General features: G+C 47.8%; 1 long non-coding RNA gene across 1 annotated transcript in view; it reads left to right on the top strand.

Moving 5' to 3' along the window:
* Positions 1-2,407: 2,407 nt before the first annotated feature.
* Positions 2,408-12,679, top strand: part of LOC138452765 (uncharacterized) — a 43,486-nt gene continuing 33,214 nt past the window's right edge. The window contains exon 1 of the long non-coding RNA XR_011260312.1: positions 2,408-2,514. This is a non-coding gene — a long non-coding RNA (uncharacterized lncRNA). The remainder of the gene's footprint in view (positions 2,515-12,679) is intronic.

Below are 12,679 nucleotides of genomic sequence, written 5' to 3'. Positions count from 1 at the left end.
GCTCGCAAAGATGATGAGGAACATCCGACTACATAAACATTATGGTGAGCTTGATCAGAATCCTGACGAAGGGAGGGAGACAGATGTGACTGGACTACACCCCAAATCCACATTCTATCCTCAGAATGTATCTGCAGAATCCCTAACCTTTGCAAAGGCTATTCTTAAAAAACTGGAATTGATTGAAAAGGAAGAAAAAAACAGCTTTCAAAATATCTCCAAGAATGAACGGAATGCCCTCCGTAACCTTAGTAACAAGGCAGTTACCATCAAACAGGCAGACAAAGGAGGGGCAATTGTGGTGATGAATTCTAGTGACTATGACCTTATGGTTATGACACTTGTAGATAACGCAGTACACTGCAAGGTCCTCATGGGGGACCCCACAGCTTCCCTCCGCAGTGTTATTACAAACATTGTGGAAGAGGCAGCATGTGAAGGATACATCAGTGCAAAAGAAGCTGCTTTTCTGAATCCTAAATTTCCTAAAATACCCATATTTTACGCTCTGCCCAAAGTGCATAAGGGGATCCTGCCCCCTCTGGGACGTCCAATTGCGGCTGGTACTGAATCCATCTTGGAACCCCTGTCTCAATTCATAGACTTCTTTTTGAGGCCAGAGATCCCTAAGATGTGATTATTTTTGAAGGACACAATGAGCATTTTAATATGCTCAATAATTGCAACTTTGACCCAAAGACTCAGTTCCTTGTGACCTTAGATATAGAAGCTCTATATACAAATATCCCCCAGGCAGCTACACTACAATTTGTAGAGAAAGTCTTGCTTGAGCTTACTGTACCACCAGAGATCCCTACATAATTCATTTTTACAATTGGCTGAGATAGCACTTACAAAGATTTGCGGACATAGGCAAATTGGCAACCACGGTCTTTAGAAATCCCACGGACCGTAATTCTCTGTTAGAGTACTCCAGTTTCCATCCTAGGAGCCTTCGAGATAACTTGCCTTTAGGCCAATTCCTGCGATATAGGAGAAATTGCTCCAGTCTGCAGGAATATGATACACAATCTAGAATACTCACAGACCGCTTACTTGAACGTGGCTATTCTAAAAAGACAGTGAAAATTGCAAGGAAACGTGCGAGAAACATACCCTGTGACATTACCTTGCAACAAAAACAACGCGCTGTAGGAGAAAACACCATCACAGAGGTCTTCAGTTTTTCTAAAAAGGTCAACCAAATCAAGAAGGAAATCATCAAACTATGGCCCATATTGAATGTAGGCCGGGTGACCTTGCCAATACTACGCTTTGCCATAAAAAAGAGAAGGAATCTGAGAGACACAGTCATACATTCGTATCAGCCTCCAGAGGAAGTTACCAATCAAACAACTTTATGGAATTCTGAAGCTCCTCTTGGCCACACACCTTGCGGTCAATGTAATGCGTGCACATTAACAAAACAAACTAAGAACCCGGATTTGGGGCTTACTACGCCCTGGAAGCAAAACTCTCTGACAAATTATAATACTTCCAATGTCATTTACATGAAAAAATTCAATGCAATAAGAAATATATTGGCATGACTACAAGGCCAATAAAAAAAGCACATTCAGGAACATATGTCATGTATTAGGACAAAACGGGAGAATGCTCCACTGGTAGATCATTTCACCATGGAGAAACACCAGACACACGAACTGGAATGGACCATCATCGAGAAGGTGCAGTGCCCCCAAAGAGGGGGAGATATGGCGAATCTGTTACTAAAACGGGTCCAAAAGTGGGTGTTCCATCTGAGGACAGACCAACATGGCCTGAATGAAAATATCCCATGGCACTCCCTGGCACTAATTACATAAACACTGTACCCTATGTAGGGTCAATGATCGACTCCTCTGTGGTCCCAACCTCTGATCCAGTCCTGACTCTCAGTGTACATTCCTGGCTCAAGGGCCGACTCAATTAACTCTAGCACGTGGGGATTCCCCCATGATGCACATTCCAACTAATTCAGGGATCACTCGTGACTCACACGCATAAGCTCTGACCAGAGGGTGTATGCAGTTGACGCCCATAACATGACAGGCTTTTACCATATTGATTGTATTAAACAACAATATTTCGTTGATATCCCTGTTACTCGGGTGTGAGCCCTGCACTTTCTTTTGCTTTGAAAAGCCCTCATGTAACAACATCTACTGGGTGTTTCTCTTAAAACATCTTTGATTCCTTTTCTATTTTCAGACATGGATGACCACGATACACACTGGAAGTGGCCCCATTAAATTCTGGGTATTGCCTGACATTGTAAAAAATGCCCCGTGTAAAATACAATGGAGGAAGCCTGACTTCCGCATTTCTTGACATGAGCTTTACAATCTGAGCGTATGATTACGCTCGATTGACACGTGCCGCCTGTCACGTGATGCAGAAGTGGAACGTCATTACTCCCACCCTGGGATCGTTTAGAACATGCAACGCTAATTTGAGCACGAACATCGATGCATGCAGATTTCTACGGGTAGTGGATAGCGAGAGCACCACCAAGTAAGCACTTGTATTTAATTTCACAAGTAAGCATCTGTATACTCCATTAGCTGGTTTATTTTGAAAGACAATTGTTCATTGACATCAGGAGCACTCCGACGGCTCTGGTGTGAGTGAATATGACCAAAAAATGCCCTGTCGCTGTTGTAACAGCAATATTGCCAATCCACGACAGAGCAACCGGCACTAGAGTGAATGTTATCAAACTGTGTGTAGTGTCCTGTAGGTGGACCTCCTCACCCTCCTAACCGCTCTCTCTCTTCAAGCAGAGGCTGACACGGGAGCTGGGGTGCAACACGTCTTATCTTTATTTAACTTCGACACTAACTGCCGCTTCCCGCGGTAACCCCTCCCCTTCCTGTCACGTGGGACGCAGCCCACTCAATAACCAATAACAGAGAGAGAGGACTATTCCTCTCTTCGATACTGTGGTGACGACACCACATCCTCCCGTCACTAAACAGTCAGTTGCGTTCTCAACCCATTTCTTCGATGAGACGAGTAGGCCTCCTTCTGGTTCGGTGTGGTCGGTGGTCCACACTTACAGATGGTGCCACCCATTCTCCTGGTGTCACATCATCTCCAGAGTCTTCCCTGTCTCCCACATAGGGGGCGTCCCATTGGGAGAAAGTGTCACACATGTTTGAATTTCTTGAACGCTGAAAACCAGGCATCTTTCTAAAGTGAGAAGAGTTTCGCGTTATGGACCGGTGATCTCCTTCTGCGGTGATGAGCGATTCTTTCTTCCCAGTGATGATGAGGGGTTCTTCATTGAACGGAGTTGCGGTTTTGCGCTGTGGCTGTTGTCGGACCACGACCATGTCCCCAGGCGCCAGGTCGCTCTCTCTGGCTCTGCGCTTGCGGTCGGCCGCCTCTTTCATGTGTTCCTTCATGAGGGAGTCTCGTGTTCTCATCTCCGCGTCCTCTTCGTACTGTCCTTCAATGTCGGGTGCGTGCGGTAGTCGTGTTCTGATCATTCGTCCGAACATTACTTCTGATGGTGACTTCCCCGTGGTGCTGTGTGGAGTGTTCCTATAGTCTCGCATGAGTTGGTACAGCATTTTTTCGACGGGTTCTCCCGTGAGGCGTGCAATCTGAGTTGTGCGCTTGATGTTACTCATGAATCTTTCCACAGTGCCATTTGCTTGAGGCCACAGCGGTGTTACTTTACGATGACGGAAACCCATGTATTCTGCGAATCTCTGAAAGTCTAGTCCCGTGAAGGGTGGTCCGTTGTCAGACTTTACAACCTTCGGTATGCCATAGATCGCGAACATCCGATCCAGTGCTGGGATGGTGTGATGTGCAGCGGTGGATGGGATGATCTGTAGGTCTGGATATCTAGAGTATTCATCTACAGCTACCAAAATGTATTCACCCCCTTCCATGGGCCCAAAGTGGTCGATGGCTATCTCTTCCCATGTTCCTTCTGGTAGTGCGGTCATTCTTAGTGGTTCCGGGACTGTGTGCGGCTTTACGATGGCACAGGTGGGACAGTTTTGTAATAACTCCTCCACAGAGGTGTCCAGTTGGGGAAACCATAGCTTTTGCCTCAGCATCCTTTTGGTGGATACAATTCCCCGGTGTCCTTCATGAGCTAGCTCCAGCACCTTCTGGCGTAGGCTTCGCAGTATTACTAAGTTAGTCCCTTTTAGTAGTAGTCCTTCCTCAGACTTAGCAAGTTCTTCCTTTACGGCCAAAAGGCACGTGATATCTCGTTTGATGTCCTCGTTCATTGTTTCACATATCTGTTTTGCATGTTTCCACCGTCCTGTTTCTAGGCACCTCAAGATGGTCTGTATTCCTTGATCTGCGTTGGACTCCCTCCTTATCTGTTCCATGTCGAGCCCTTGTGGTGTGCTGCTGTGAATGACGTAGCTGATGTATTGATCAGCAATGGATTGTTCTGGTCCGCTCTTTTCCTTGGGGTGCCGGGAGAGGAAATCCGCTGGATTTTGTTCCTTCCCTGGCCGGTGTATGATGGTGAATCGATAGTCCTGCAGTCTAAGTGCCCATCTGGCTATCCTTGGTGGCATTTTGGCTTGTGGGTTGCCGTAGATGAAAGTGGGTGCCTGGTGATCTGTCACAACTATAAAAGGTTTCCCATATAGGAAGAGGTGAAAATGCTCGCAGGCCCAGACAACCGCCAGTCCTTCCTTTTCTTCTTGAGAATAGGCTTGTTCGGTTTTTGATAGGCTTCGACTGGCGTACGATACTATGTGTTTCTCGCCTCCCTCTTTGTCGTCTAGTTGTGTGAGAATGGCGCCTCCCCCAACGGGACTGGCGTCTACGACGAGTTCTGTCGTCTTCTTGGGGTCAAAGTACGCCAGGTTTCGGGCGTCTAAGATGCGGTCTTTGATGATCTGGAATGCTTCTTGGCATTTGGGTGACCACACAAATTCGGTGTTTAGTTTGGTTAGAGCTCTCAGGGGTTCACTGATGGACGTAAAATCACGTATGTACCTCGTGCAGTAGCTTGCGAGCCCCAGGAACGATCTGAGGTCTGATGTTGTTGCAGGTGGTTCAGCTTCTCGGAGTGCGCTAACCTTTTCGGGGTCAGGCGTCATGCCCTTCTCTGAAAATATGTGTCCGAAGAATCTGAGCGTCTTCTTGCGGAATTCACACTTTTCTTTGTTGAGTGTTAGCTGGGCTTCCTCCAAGGCCATGCAGACTCTCATCAGAGTGTCATCATGTTGTTCCTGAGTCTGGCCGAACACCAGAATGTCATCGCTGTAATTTAAGCAGTTGGGCACATGCTTGATGACATTGTGGATTTCTGCTTGAAAGATTTCGGCCGCTGAGGATACTCCAAAACTAAGTCGCTTGTAGCGGAACAAACCTAGATGGGTGGCAAACGTTGTTATGTACCGTGATTTCTTGCTGAGCTCCAGCTGATGATAGCCTTTGTTTAGGTCTAACTTCGAGAATGTTGTCGCCCCATTTAAGAGGTTTACCATGTCCGTTATCCGGGGGGCTTGATGTCGTTCTCTTAGGATGGCTTCATTTGGTCTTCTCATGTCTACACATATCCTAATGTCCGGAGATTCTCTTTTGGGTACCGGCACTATAGGAGAGACCCATGGTGTGGGGCCTTCCGCGGGCTCAATGATGTCGGCCTCTAGTAGCTTAGTTAGTTCGCTTTCAACTTGCTGTTGAATGTTGATAGGGATGCCCCTGTAGTGTTGGGCTACTGGAGTGATGTGGGGGTCGATGTGAAGTTCAATCTGTTTTCCCTTCAGTTTTCCTAAGCCTTTGAACAGGGCCGGGAATATTTGATCGATGCTTGCCGTTGGGTCTAGGTACTTGTGCACCATGAGACGGTACAATATGTGAATGAGCCCCATCTCTGCGGCTGACCGATAGCTCAAGATGCATCCGCTCTCAGTGGCGGCTTCTAGCACATGCATAGGGATGCTTTTCTTGTGTTCCTTGTACTGGCATGATGCCATGAAAAACCCTTTGCATGCTAGGGGTGTTTTAGAGCCATAGGGATAGATGAGGGCTCGTGCTGGCTGTAGGCGAGGGGCGTTCGGTATGCTTTGGTATACTTCTTCACTTATTACGTTCACAGTTGCTCCAGTATCTATCAGGAATTCTGCAGCTGTTTGGTTTATACGTATTCTTAGTATTGGGCTGTGTTCTTTGGCCATGTTGTTTCCAAGGGCGTATAGATATCCCTTTTTCCGTGGTGCTTCTTGTTGCATTCCCGGTCTGTGGGACCTCTCCTCTGAGGATGCGCTTGACACGCTGTCTGACTGTGATTGTTCTATGAGGCATCTCACATACCTTCTAGGTCGCCTTCTTGCTTTTGGCTGGGTGGTTTTGTTCTCCCTCCATTCTCTCCTCTCTTGTCTTCTTTCCGGTTGCTCGTCGTGGTGACGGCGCCGTCCTTGTTCCGGGAAGTGATGTGCCGCCCTGCTGTGGTGGGAGGGTTGATTCTGTTCCAGTTCCATCGAGGATTTCCCACTTCTACCGGCTCCCTTCATTTTGCTGCGAAATATCAGGCATACAGACTTGTAGTGGTTGTCGCCACCACATGCGGAGCATGTCTGTCCCATGGCCGGACACGTTCCTTCGTGTGGGTATTCATGGCCACATCTGTAGCAGAAGGGATCCGTGTTGGTTCTCGTTGTGCCCTCCAGCTTGTTGATGCTTTCCTGCTTGCCGTGTGTGATCTTTATACCGTCCAGGCCTTCCACTTGTGCTGCAAGGGCAGCGTCGGATCTCGCTAGGCGCAGGATTTCTTCTAGACTTCTCGGCTGTTGTAGTAGTCGCCTCCGGAAGTCCGCGCTTTCGCACCCCACTATGATTTGTGATCTGAGGGCCTCCTCGTTCGAGTAATTGTTGAAGTCACAGTGCTTCATTTTTTATCTCAGCCTCATGACGAACGCGTCTATGGATTCTCCTTTGTTTTGCTTGGTAGTGTGGAATACATGCCGCTCGTAGTCCACGTTTGTGTGAGGTGTGAAATATTCTGTGAGCGATGTCTTTAGCTTGATGTAAGTATCTATGTTGCCTTCCGGCATTTCCTCGAGGATATCACGCACGTTGGAACCTACCGCATGGTTTAGGAGGTTTAGTTTTTGTTCATCCTCCAGTGGTCCAGCTGCCTTTAGGCATACTTCAAAGTCTCTCAGCCATCTTCTCCACCTTGACCCCAGGGTGCTTGTCTCTGTGAGGTCAAAATTAGCTGGTAATTGAGCTAGGAGGCTGTCCGTCATTTTTCTGTGCGGGGACGCTGGGGCGGAGGAACCCTCTTCTTGTGCTGGTGTCACTGGGACTGTGAGTGACACCCTTCGGGCTGGAGTCGCTGTAGCAGTGGGTGACTCCTCTCCTGAGCCACTCATGAGCTTGACCTGGGCTTGCTTATCGTTCGCGAGTGCGGTGGCGTCTGGCCGCCACTAGGGGGGGCTGTGTTGGGGAGTTCGCTCTCCCTGCGCCAAACGGGCGTGGATGGCTGCGTGGGGATCTATGAGGCCTTCGATGTGCGTCTCTTGATTCGCTGCTTGCGTAGGGGTTTGTGTGCTTACCCTTTTTATGCAGGCGCTGAGCGGGCACAATGTGTCTTTGTGGCCATTGCCCGGAGTTCTGCTGGAGTTATTCGCTCCAGCCGTTGCCGTTGGCAGGAGGCCAGTGCACCTCGACCGCCCGGTGGTGTGATGCGGGGAGTCGCTGCTCCACCCGCGGCGTTGGAGGTCACGCCTACCGGCGTCGATGCCGTTGGCGGGAGCGAGGTCTTCTCTTTCTCCCGCCCGGAAGGTAGTAGCGCGGGGAGCTGCTGCTCCTGCTCCGCCCGTGGGGTGAGTGCTTCGGGGCCTATTCCGGTGGCGGGGAGCCCTCACGCTCCGACCCGCTATCCTCGGGGCATCGGAGGACGGAAGACTCACGGGCGTCACGAGCGCTGTGACTTGAGGTGGCGGGCACAGCGGGGCACGTGTCCGCCTCGTCGCCAGATGTAGTGTCCTGTAGGTGGACCTCCTCACCCTCCTAACCGCTCTCTCTCTTCAAGCAGAGGCTGACACGGGAGCTGGGGTGCAACACGTCTTATCTTTATTTAACTTCGACACTAACTGCCGCTTCCCGCGGTAACCCCTCCCCTTCCTGTCACGTGGGACGCAGCCCACTCAATAACCAATAACAGAGAGAGAGGACTATTCCTCTCTTCGATACTGTGGTGACGACACCACACTGTGATTTACACAATATTACGCTAAAACACAACTTTGTGTTCATTCCTTACAGATAAGACAGTGTCCGGCTTGGACTGCAATGTTCGCCAATTGACATGGCGAGTACACACATTGTCTGAACTTTAGACCATACGGGGAATATCCAAACAAGGTTAGTTTAGCCTTGTTGGTTGTGTTGTCTTTTCTTTCCCTTCTTTCCCTCCCCTCGTCTGGAGCACCCTTGGTTGTAAATGGCACCAAGCGGGCCTCCATAGCAATATCTCAAGGAGGGGCATCTAAGGGATTGCTTTGTTTGCATGAGTTAGATAACAATATTGGCGTTAAAATCATGGGACATTTTCCATTCTTATCAAGTAGTCCAAATCAGGAGATACTGTATCCACCACAGATATTTTCTATCAATCATAGAGATGATAACTACAAGAATCCGCGGACTTAGAGGTGGTTGGCTGGAGACTACCTGCTAGCTCAGTGGGAACAATTGTATAGTGCAATTGAATACCTTTTATAGCTAAGTGTGGTAGCACTATCAGCATTATCTGAGTATATGAATAACATGGAATAGTGTGTTGATTGATAACCACGGTATGGTAAGTTATTAGCCCTGAGGTGTATTTTCTTTTTTACCCCTAGGTTCCCTTTTTGACTGATCCAGTTCTATGGCACTTGAGACAAGTCAGTAAAGTATAAACCCACTTGTCTTTTTTGTTTCCTCAATCTGGTGATGATACTGATGACCATACCAGTTGATCGAAATTGAAGACTGTCCTGATGAAAGTGGCCTTATTTACATCCATGCCACTGAAACCGGTCGACGGTGGTTGCTACACTCAAGAGGCATACGTTTAGCCTACTTTTTAGTTTGAGCAAACCCTTTTTTTACTTACCCCCTCCCTCCGCCAAACCACCATACCAAAAGACGGAGAGCAGGGATTGTAGTGTCTTCTTGTTGTTTGTTATTCATGTGTCTTTTTTAAAAGAAACCTGAGCTCCCCAGGGCCAGCAAGACAGTCTGTAGGCTCTTAAAGTAGGAAACACCCTACCAGATGTCTGGTGGTCTGACTCTGGGTGCGCAGTTTTAATTTGTCTCTTCCAAATGCACATACATAGTGGAAGAGTGTGTTTAAGGACCAAACAAGGCTGAATGTATTATTACATAAAGAAGGTGATAGTTTATCTCTTATTCTATCTCTGTTAGATAAGTGGTACACCATCGCAACCTAGTTGAAGCTTCTCGATGAGGCAGGGAGAGCTAGAAACTCGTTCTATCCTTTCTGTCCTTCGCCACAGCCTTGTACTCCTACCTCTCTCTTTGGTCCTTACCAGTGTGTCTTTCTATCTGAATCCGAACTGGCTATAATTTAATCTTGAGACAGATGTGTCTTGCCCGGTTTTTGTGTTAAAAATATATATATATGTAAGGGCATTACCCTGGAAACTCCTGTTTATGCCCCACCCCCTTTTTGTTAATACCTGTAGAGCCACCTTCTGCTTCCCGCCAGTGGTTTCTACTCTCCGGTCTTTGCCGCTTCTCCGCTCCCGCAACTGACAGTGTCCTTCCCTCCTGCTGCTCCGGGGCTGGCTCAACGACGTGTTGAGTCCTTCTTTGGTTTTTAAACTCTGCCAATGTCCATTCCCTTGTGGAAGGCTGGAAGGCTGTCGCCAGTTCTACTGATCCTTCTTCATGACTCTGCTCATCCTCCTCATGTCAGTACTTGAGAGAAAAGGTATTCTTCCTCTTATTTATCATATTCTTCTTCCCAGTACTTTTGAAAGGATCCATCTTGGAGGTATTACTATAGCATATAGTTCTGTGTTCAATACAAGGTTGTGGGGTGCTGTGACCAGTGTGGTGACTGTGTGATTGGACACTGGGTGGGGGAGGAGGGTGACTACAGGGCCTGTACCCTAGGTGGTCGTTTTGAGCCCAGGAGGGGAGTTCCTCCCCAGGAGGTTGTCCCGCACTACACCTCCTTTAAGGGGGGACTATTGGCTAGTAGGGCTCACTTCACTAGCCTCACAAGAAATAAATATAATAATAATAATAATAATAAAGGGGCTCCCTGCTGGGGAGAGGTGATGACACCTAGAGATTTGTCAGACTATGTACTCTGAGAGAGGACATCATAACTACTAATGTCGCAGTCTGCTCAGAAATTTTGCATCCTGGGGTTTGGCACTAATAAAAGTACTTTTGTGTGCCAAATGTGACCGATATAATGAAATGATGGACAGAGCACTCCTTGGAAGAGTGAAACAAAAGCCTTCAGATCGGTCCAAATTCCCGTGCAGTTAAGTGCATTCTGCTGCTGTCCTGCAAACCAGTTGCTTTGTAAGTTCCCTAACAGCTACAGGCGTGCAATCCAGCCGACCAGAGTTTCAGGTAGTTTATCACAGGTCACCTTTTCGACATGATCACTCTACATACGATGGACAGGCATGCTTCCCAAATGCCCAACCGCATGCCCCCCCACGCACTGCGCCTCACTGCTGGTTCTGAGCATGTCCTCGCCTTCTCTTGGGAAGTCTAGAGAGCGAATGTGAGTTCAAAGCAACTGCAGAGTCTTTACTTAGCTTTGAGAAACCTCACACTAATGTAGCTTGCCATTGGATGCAACAAAGAAAAACAGCGTGTTTAACCAAGTAAAAGAAAAACACTGTAAGGCATATTACAAACAAACGGGTTGCTCTGACCGCAAGCTCTGCCTGCTGGTAAAAGCCTGCCTTCCAATCAAGCTGTTGGCTGCTGGTGCCCACTCCCGCTACCTCTCAGACTACCCTCTACCTGCCTCCCACTCCCCAATACAACATGCCCCTAGAGATGACATTGCTGTCCCATCCACTTCACAAGGCCTCTCCTTTCCAGCCTCCTGCTCGCCTACAGCACCTGACAACAGCAGGGAAACTGAGAAGGGGCTTTGAATGGAATACAGCATCCATTTCCATTGTGAATATTGTGTTTGTACTTTTGTGGGGGCAGGGAGCGTTAGGAAACACTAGTCGTGTTTACACCAAGGCCCGTTTTTCATATAAAAAAGATTTCCTTAGCTGATTGGATGTGGGGTTGAAGTAAGGCGGGGTCGGATAGTTTCCCCAAATGCAAGCAAGAGGAAACGGTCCAGGGGAAATCCCCCACTCTTAAAAATGGAAGAGTCAAAAAATTTGATAAAACTCACTGTTTATTCAAAGCTTTCGAAACAGGGATCAAGACTTGGACATCGCATGCTTTTCAACATTCACTCACTGGTTACAGGCTTGTCATGTAGTTTTAGTGTGAAGTCACGTCACAAAACAAATGATACATTACAAAACCGGCTAACAGTGTCTGTGGCTCCCCCTGTGGCCACCTCCTAAATGCTGCAACTACAGGCATGTCAGGTTAGCGCACTACCATTGGATCTTGCAAAAGTGTGAGCTAGCGTGGAAGGTGGGTAGGAATTGGTCAGAGAGCGTCTTCTCAGCTTTGCGCTTTGGAAAGTTACCAGCCCATTAACAACATTTCAAGGTGGTGGGAATAGCCTTGAAGCTGCTGTCTGTCCCCAATAGGGTTACCATCTCCGATCCTCTAGGCCTTGCGACAGAGCATTAAGCTTTGCAACCTGGTATTACTTTTGTATTGTCTGTTCTCAGTTGGATGGGAGCAACGGTCTTAGTCTGGCTCAAATGAATAGGCTTTGTCTTCAAGGTTCAGATCACGTGTGCTGGAACCACAAACCTAATTTTCCTGCTCACATTTATGGGGATTTTCAGCTTTTACACGTGCAGGTGTCCTATCTCTTCTGCTAATGTGAAACTTTATCTCCCTCGATGTCCTCAGCAAGAATATGCACAATGGCTGCACTGGTCTGCGCTTCTCTGTGAAATCAGCATCTGAGGCCTCTATCTTTGTTCTCGAGCCTTCTCTGTACTTTCCATTTATTTCAATGTGGCTGCAGCTTCCATCTTCATTTACAATCCAACTCATGTTAGTTGAATTCAGCGTCAGCAAGCAGTGTATATGTATTCTTGTGGGTCTTGCGGCTACTGCATAGCAAAGGTGTATCTGTCCTCTAAGTGAGTCATAAGCACATTCTTCGTGTCTAGGAATAATTGTATCTAAGTGTCTGCGTAGCTTCATACAGAAATGCATATGTGCTTTATGTCTAATGCATCTATGCCATAGTCTCAGTTGTGACGTCATCAGCTCCTTGCATACTCACAGTCAGTCTACTTGCTCCATCAGCTGCAAAATTATCTCTTCAATAACGTCATCAGGATGGGGTCTAAATGGCTGTCTGAGTGAATAGCGTTTCCCACATCTGCGGTACATCAGCGATGGAGAGGAGGTGGCCAGGCGCAATGTCCCCCTTTAATTTCTGTGATGTTGCAACAAGGGCGGGCCTGTGCAAAGATGGCCACATTCATATCTCCCTCTTCAATCTCCCGTCTGTTCAAGAAATCAACCAAACTTCCTTGGAGGTTCTCCCTGTTAATAT

This window comes from Ambystoma mexicanum, chromosome 1p, assembly GCF_040938575.1.
Source record: "Ambystoma mexicanum isolate Mex_15411 chromosome 1p, UKY_AmexF1_1, whole genome shotgun sequence".
In the NCBI taxonomy this organism is placed as follows: domain Eukaryota; kingdom Metazoa; phylum Chordata; class Amphibia; order Caudata; family Ambystomatidae; genus Ambystoma; species Ambystoma mexicanum.
The sequence above is the reverse complement of the archived record's forward strand: the minus strand, read 5'-3'. Positions and strand labels throughout refer to the sequence as shown.